Source organism: Orcinus orca, chromosome 7 (assembly GCF_937001465.1).
Source record: "Orcinus orca chromosome 7, mOrcOrc1.1, whole genome shotgun sequence".
In the NCBI taxonomy this organism is placed as follows: domain Eukaryota; kingdom Metazoa; phylum Chordata; class Mammalia; order Artiodactyla; family Delphinidae; genus Orcinus; species Orcinus orca.
The window spans coordinates 38279307-38286652 of NC_064565.1; the positions used below are offsets into that span (position 1 = coordinate 38279307).

The following is a 7346-nucleotide window of genomic DNA, read 5'->3' on the forward strand; positions in this document are numbered from 1 at the left end:
AGAAACAAATGACAATGAAAATATAACAACCCAAAACCTACGGAATGCAGCAAAGGCAGTTCTAAGAGGGAAGTTTATAGCAATACAATCCTACCTCAAGAAACAAGAAAAGTCTCAAATGAACAACCTAACCTTACACCTGAAGCAATTAGAGAAAGAATAAAAAACAAAGAACAAAGTTAGCAGAAGAAATCATAAAGATCAGAGCAGAAATAAATGAAATAGAAATGAAGGAAACAATAGCAAAGATCCAAAAAAAAAAAAAAGCCGGTTCTTTGAGAAGATAAACAAAACTGATAAACCATCAGCCAGACTCATCAGGAAAAAAAGGGAGAAGACTCAAATCAACAGAATTAGAAAGGAAAAAGGAGAAGCAACAACTGACACTGCAGAAATACTAAGGATCATGAAAGACTACTACAAGCAACTCTATGCCAATAAAATGGACAACCTGGAAGAAATGGACAAATTCTTAGAAAAGCACAACCTTCCAAGACTGAACCAGGAAGAAACAGAAAATATAAACAGACCAATCACAAGCACTGAAATTGAAACTCTGATTAAAAATCTTCCAACAAACAAAAGCCCAGGACCAGAGGGCTTCACAGGCGAATTCTATCAAACATTCAGAGAAGAGTTAACACAGATCCTTCTAAAACTCTTCCAAAATACAGCAGAGGGAGGAACACTCCCAAACTCATTCTACAAGGCCACCATCACCATGATAGCAAAACCAGACAAAGATGTCACAAAAAAAGAAAATTAAGGGCCAATATCACAGATAAACATAGATTCAAAAATCCTCAACAAACTACTAGCAAACAAATCCAACAGCACATTAAAAGGATCACACACCATGATCAAATGGGGTTTATCCCAGGAATGCAAGGATTCTTCAATAGATGCAAATCAATCAATGTGATACATGATATTAACCAAATTGAAGGATAAAAACAATATGATCATCTCAATAAATTCAGAAAAAGCTTTTGACAAAATTCAACACCCACTTATGGTAAAAACTCTCCATAAAGTGGGCATAGAGGGAACCTACCTTATCATAATAAAAGTCATATATGACAAACCCACAGCCAATATCATTCTCAATGGTGAAAAACTGAAACCATTTCCTCTATGTTCAGTAATAAGAAGGTTGTCCACTCTCACCACTATTATTCAACATAGTTTTGGAAGTTTTAGCCATGGCAATCAGAGAAGAAAAGGAATCCAAACTGGAAAAGAAGAAGTAAAACTGTCACTGTTTGCAGATGATATGATACTATACATAGAAAATCCTAAAGATGCCACCAGAGAACTACTAGAGCTAATCAATGAATTTGGTAAAGTAGCAGGATAGAAAATTAATTCACAGAAATCCCTTGCATTCCTATACACTAACAATGAAAAATCAGAAAGAGAAATTAAGGAAGCATTCCCATTCACCACTGCAACAGAAAGAATAAAATATCTAGGAATAAGCCTACCTAAGGAGGCAAAAGACCTGCACACAGAAAACTATAAAAAACACTGATGAAAGAAATCAAAGACGATACAAACAGAGAGATATACCATGTTCTTGGATTGTAAGAATCAACGTTGTGAAAATAACTATACTACCCAAAGCAATCTACACATTCAATGCAATCCCTATCAAATTACCAATAGCATTTTTCACAGAACTAGAAAAAGAAATTTTACAATTTGTATGGAATCACACAAAACCCCGAACAGCCAAAGCAATCTTGAGAAAGAAATGGAGCTGGAGGAATCAGGCTCCCTGACTTCAGACTATACTACAAAGTTACAGTAATTAAGACAATATGGTACTGGCACAAAAACAGAAATATAGATCAATGGAACAGGACCGAAAGCCCAGAGATAAACCTATGCACATGTGGTCACCTTATCTTTGACAAAGGAAGCAAAAATATACAGTGGAGAAAACACAGCCTCTTCAATAAGTAGAGCTTGGAAAACTGGACAACTACATGTAAAAGAATGCAGTTAGAACCCTCCCTAACACCATACATAAAAATAAACTCAAAATGGATTAAAGACCTAAATGCAAGGCCAGACACTATAAAACTCTTAGAGGAAAACATAGGCAGAACACTCTTTGACATAAATCACAGCAAGACCCTTTTTGACCCACCTCCTAGAGTAATGGAAATAAAAACAAAAATAAACAAATTGGACCTAAAGAAACTTAAAAGCTTTTGCACAGGAAAGGAAACTATAGACAAGATGAAAAGACAGCCCTCAGAATGGGAGAAAATATTTGCATACAAAGCAACTGACTAAAGGATTAATCTCCCAAATATACAAGAAGCTCATGCAGCTCAATATCAAAAACAAACAACCCAATCCAAAAATAGGCAGAAGACCTAAATAGACTATTCTCCCAAGAAGACACACAGATGGCCAAGAAACACATGAAAAGATGCTCAACAACACGAATCATTAGAGAAATGCAAATCAAAACTACAATGAGGTATCACCTCATACCAGTCAGAATGGCCATCATCAAAAAAATCTAGAAACAGTAAATGCTGGAGAAGGTGTGGAGAAAAGGGAACCCTCTTGCACTGTTGGTGGGAATGTAAATTGATACAGCCACTATGGAGAACAGTATGGAGGTTCCTTACAAAAGTAGAAGTAGAACTACCATATGACCCACCAATCCCACCACTGGGCATATACCCTGAGAAAACCATAATTCAAAAAGATACATGTACCACAATGTTCACTGCAGCACTATTTACAATAACCAAGACATGGAAGCAACCTAAATGTTCATCGAAAGATGAATGGATAAAGATGATGTGACTCATGTATACAATGGAATATTACTCAGCCATAAAAAGGAATGAAATTTAGTTATTTGCAATGAGGTGGATGGACCTAGAGTCTCTCATACTGAGTGAAGTAAGTCAGAAAGAGAAAAACAAATACTCTATGCTAATGCATATATATGGAATCTAAAAAACCCATACTGATGAACATAGTGGCAGGGCAGGAATAAAGGTGCATAGAGAACGGACTTGAGGACACAGTGGGGGATGGGGAAGCTGGGACAAAGTGAGAGAGTAGCACTGACATATATACACTACCAAATGTAAAATGGATGGCTAGTGGGAAGCTGCTGCATAGCACAGGGAGATCAGCTCTAAGCTTTATGATGATCTAGAGGGGTGGATAGGGAGGGTGGGAGGGAGGTTCAAGAGGGAGGGTATATGAGTATATATGTATACATATAGCTGATTCACTTTATTGTACAGCAGAAACTAATACAACATTGTTAAGCAATTATATTCCAATAAAGATATTTAAAAAAAGAAAATATCAATTTCTATAATAGCAATTTAATAATAGCTCAGCTCCTTGGATACTTTCTCTGGTAACAGCCAAAATTTTCTAGGCAATGATATCGTCACTAACATGACTGTTAATCTCAGTGATGAACTCATGCGTTCCCTTCCACATGAGAAGTGCTGATTTATTTGTATCCTTCACATTGCCATAGGGTGCTTTCAACAGAAAATAATATTGCAAGTCTACACAAAATGAAAAAGCTGACATAAACATGAAATAGTATATAGGCCATTGGAACAACCAAACTATCCTCACAGCTGAGTCTCTAGTCCCACACAGCCTGGTGGGGCTGTGTTAGCTATAACTTCACTTTCTGTTTGAACTGGCTAATTTAACCAGCAACAATTATCCTAATGAGAGATCACTATCACTAAAATTTATGTCGTGCTTAGGATGTGCCAGGTACTTCTCTGTATATTTTACATGTATTAATCCACTTCTTCCTCATAAAAATCATATGTGGTAAGTACTGTTATTGTCCCCATTTTGCACATGAGGAAACTGAGGCCAGAGTGCTTAAAGAACTTGTGCAAGGTGATCCAACTAACTGTACTGGATGCTTGACAGAGTACAGGTCCCATTCTTCCTTGCTGCTTTTCCTACAGCTCCATATATTGTGACTGACTCCCCCCCCCACCCCCACAGTAGTCTCCCTGACCAGTTACAGTGTTATCAAGAAGAGAGCCAGACCAAAAAAAAAAAAAAAATCATAGAGATAGGAAGTAGAATGGTAGTTCCCAGGGGCTGGAGTGGGGAAGGAATAGGGAGTTATTGTTTAATGGGTATGGAGTTTCAGTTTTAGAAGATGAAAAGAGCCTTGGAGATGGATGGTGGTAATGATTGTGCAACATTATGAATGTATTTAATACCAATGAACTGAACACTTAAAAATGGTTAAGATGGTAAATTCTACATTTTTTACATTTTACCACAATAAAAAAAAAAACGGGGGGAAACTGACAAAGAAGAGAGCCATATGAATAGAGGAGATGCAGAGGTACCACTAGGGAGACTTTCTTGTACCAATCAGTTTAGCTATTTAAAAGAGCATCCATGGACTTGGCTTTGTACATGCCCAGATCTGTGCCTTTGGAAATACACAGCCTACTACCTCCTGGAATACTCTGTTTGGCAGGATTGCTCAAGAGGCACAACCACATGGAAATCACCTCAGCCAAGACCATCCGATCCACCAGGAGTGTGCTTTTCTTGTCTACCCACACTGAGCATCAGGATCTTAACTGTACCACTTAGGAGAGATGCATCAGGCTAAAGATTTCATGGAAACTACAAACGATTAACTACAACGATAGATTCCTTCCTGTGGAATAAAAACTGCAGGCAGTGTTCTATACATTTAACCTAAGCAAAAATCATACAAAAAAAACCATAATGTGCATCTGACCCAGAACTACCTAACATAGTATACGGCCAGTCCTACTCATCCTACAAATATTTTTCCTTTACGTCAACTCCACTCATTAACAAATTGGTCAAGAGGCATGTACCTGCACGCCAGGAAACACCAAGACCCGGACTCCCTCGTGGACCGCGTCATCTGTGTTGTGGAGAAGGACAAATGACGTCCTCCTGCACTGGGCTCCTGTAGAGAGGCTGGAGATTCCACTCAAATCCTCTTCTCCAAGAAGGACGCCAGTGGGGATGACTCCTGCACTTCTGACGAGGAACTGACCTTTGACCCCGGCTATAAACCCCACAGAGGGCAGTCATCAGCACAGGTCAGCTGCGGCCCGGCCACTCAGAGCCACGAGAGGTGCAGAGCCCAGCTTCCGCAGGGGCGCCCTGGTCTTCTTAGTGAGTAAGTCTGGGGGAGCTCAAGGCCATCTGCCGTTCAAAGTCTGGCCTCAGCTGGGCCTGTCCGGTCCTGGTCACGCAGGCCACAGGCTCCCCGCCTGCCCTGCATGTCCACCGTGGGGCACCAGCGCCCTGCTCTGTGTCTTTAGCCGTCACCTGCTGTTGGCCACCTCTCCACAGAACCGCCACCTCTACCTCGTCTCCCCCTATGCCTCCCCGGCCCTCTCCAACTCCTTCCATCACGTCCAGCTCTTTAACCAGGACCGTTCCCACGTGGTGTCTCGCTTCCTCCAGGATTCCTACTGCACCACCTTCAGCAGCTTCTCCAGCGCGACCACCTTTTCAGGGGAGACCTGCAGCCACACCTGGACGGGGCCTCCAGCGACCCTCTTCCGGCCTCTGAATACGCGCCCCACCTGGGTTGCAGGTCACTTCCGGTGTGGAGCTGGGGCCACGCCGCTTGTGGAGCGGACGCCTCGGGTCACAGGGGAGGAGTGGGCCCACCGCGTGTGCCCCGAGGGCCTCCTGCAGCAGGTCCCTGAGCTGAGACCCCGGCTCTTCTCAGGAATGCGGAGCCAAGTACCCCCTCAGGGAGGGCTGGGCAGGGCCGGCTGGCGGCGCCGCGGGGGCGGGGCGGTTTCCCCCAGGGTCTGACCCCAGCCTACTGCGCCAGGCTTGGCGGTCCCTCCTATGGTACTTCAGCTGGGAGGGCTCTGCCAAGGATAGCAAGGCCCACGTGCGCAAGAAAACTGATGAGGATTTCCACCGGAAGCTGCCGTGGAAATCCGTGAGGCCTGGGCAGGGGCGGAGGAACTCACCGCCGCATGGATACCGCAGCCTCATGGCCAGAGACGAGAGCCGCTCTCATAGAACCAACAAATTCTCTGAGGGTCGCGAGAACCCAGGGCTGGGCCTGCCGAACGACGTCCTCCTCCCCGACTGCCTGTACCATGACGAGCTCGGCTACGTCCAGGGCAGGAGTGACCTTCTCTTCCCGATCCGCTAGGGCTCTCAGGACGAGGTGGACGCCTTCCGCTGTTTTTGTGGCGTCACGGAGCACGTGCAACGGAACTCTGAGGAGATAATGAAGCGGCAACTCCTGCTACTCCTGAAGGTGCCGGATCCGCCGCTTTGAGACTTCCGGGACTCCCCCGACTCCGGCTCGCTCTGCTTCTGCTTCCGGTGGCTGCTCCTCTGGGTCAAGAGGAAATGCCCCTTCCCGGAAGTCCTTCGGCCGTGGGAGGCGATGTGGACAGGGCGCCCTGGCCCCAGTCTGCACCTGCTGGTGGCCTGCGCCGTCCTAGACGTGGAGCGGGACACCTCATGCTTTCCGGCTTCGGCTCCAGCGAGATCCTCAAGCACACAGACTAGCTGACCACAAAGCTGAGCTTGGAGGACGTGCCGACACTGGCCGAGGCGCTCTACCCGCCGCCGACAACCTGCCCGGTGAGTCCCTGACCTCTCACGATAGCCCGCAGGCCCCATCAAACCTCTGACTTTTCGCTCCCTGACCCCCAACCCTCGGTGAGCTGCCCCACCACGTGCAGGAGGTCCCAGGTCTGGGCCGTCCTCGGAGCACCACAGGCTCTCGCTCCAGACTCCCCACCGCCGCTGTCCCGTACCCGTTCCCCACCAGCTCCTACGCCCCGCAAGGAAACGGGCCTGCAGGCGGACCAAACGGCAGCCCAGAGATCCTGCCGGAGGAGGGGGAGGAAGGTGCGAACTCCTAACACTCCTGGGCCTGCTGAGCCATCATGTTGGCTTGGGCCTGGGTGGGGAGGCATGGTGCCTCTAGTCCCCTCCGACCCCTCAGCAGGGTTGACGTCTGGCCATGTGGCCCTGATCCGGTCAGTAAGGTTTAAGAGGACGCCGGGGGTGAGTGGTGGGGGTCGTGGAGACAGGGCTCCCTTACCTGCCTGAGTTTAGGGCTTTTGGAGGAGTAAGGATGGGGCGTTAAGGTGCAACTGCCACTTAGTGGATGTGCGGGAACACATCCCGGACATAACCGAGACGGAAGGGCCTGCAGAGCTGCTCACTCTTGGGACCCGGCCCACCAGATTGTTCTGTGAGAAAGAAAAACTCATGTTTAACGCCCACCCCTCCCCCCACCCCCAAAAAAAGAAAATTGGTGAAGACTTAGCCAAGCAGGGCTGAGAGAA

At 46.1% G+C, this 7346-nt stretch overlaps 1 pseudogene; it reads left to right on the plus strand.

Annotated features, from left to right (window-relative positions):
* Nucleotides 1–4874: 4874 nt before the first annotated feature.
* Nucleotides 4875–6917, plus strand: LOC101284236 (TBC1 domain family member 17-like; annotated as a pseudogene).
* Nucleotides 6918–7346: the final 429 nt, after the last annotated feature.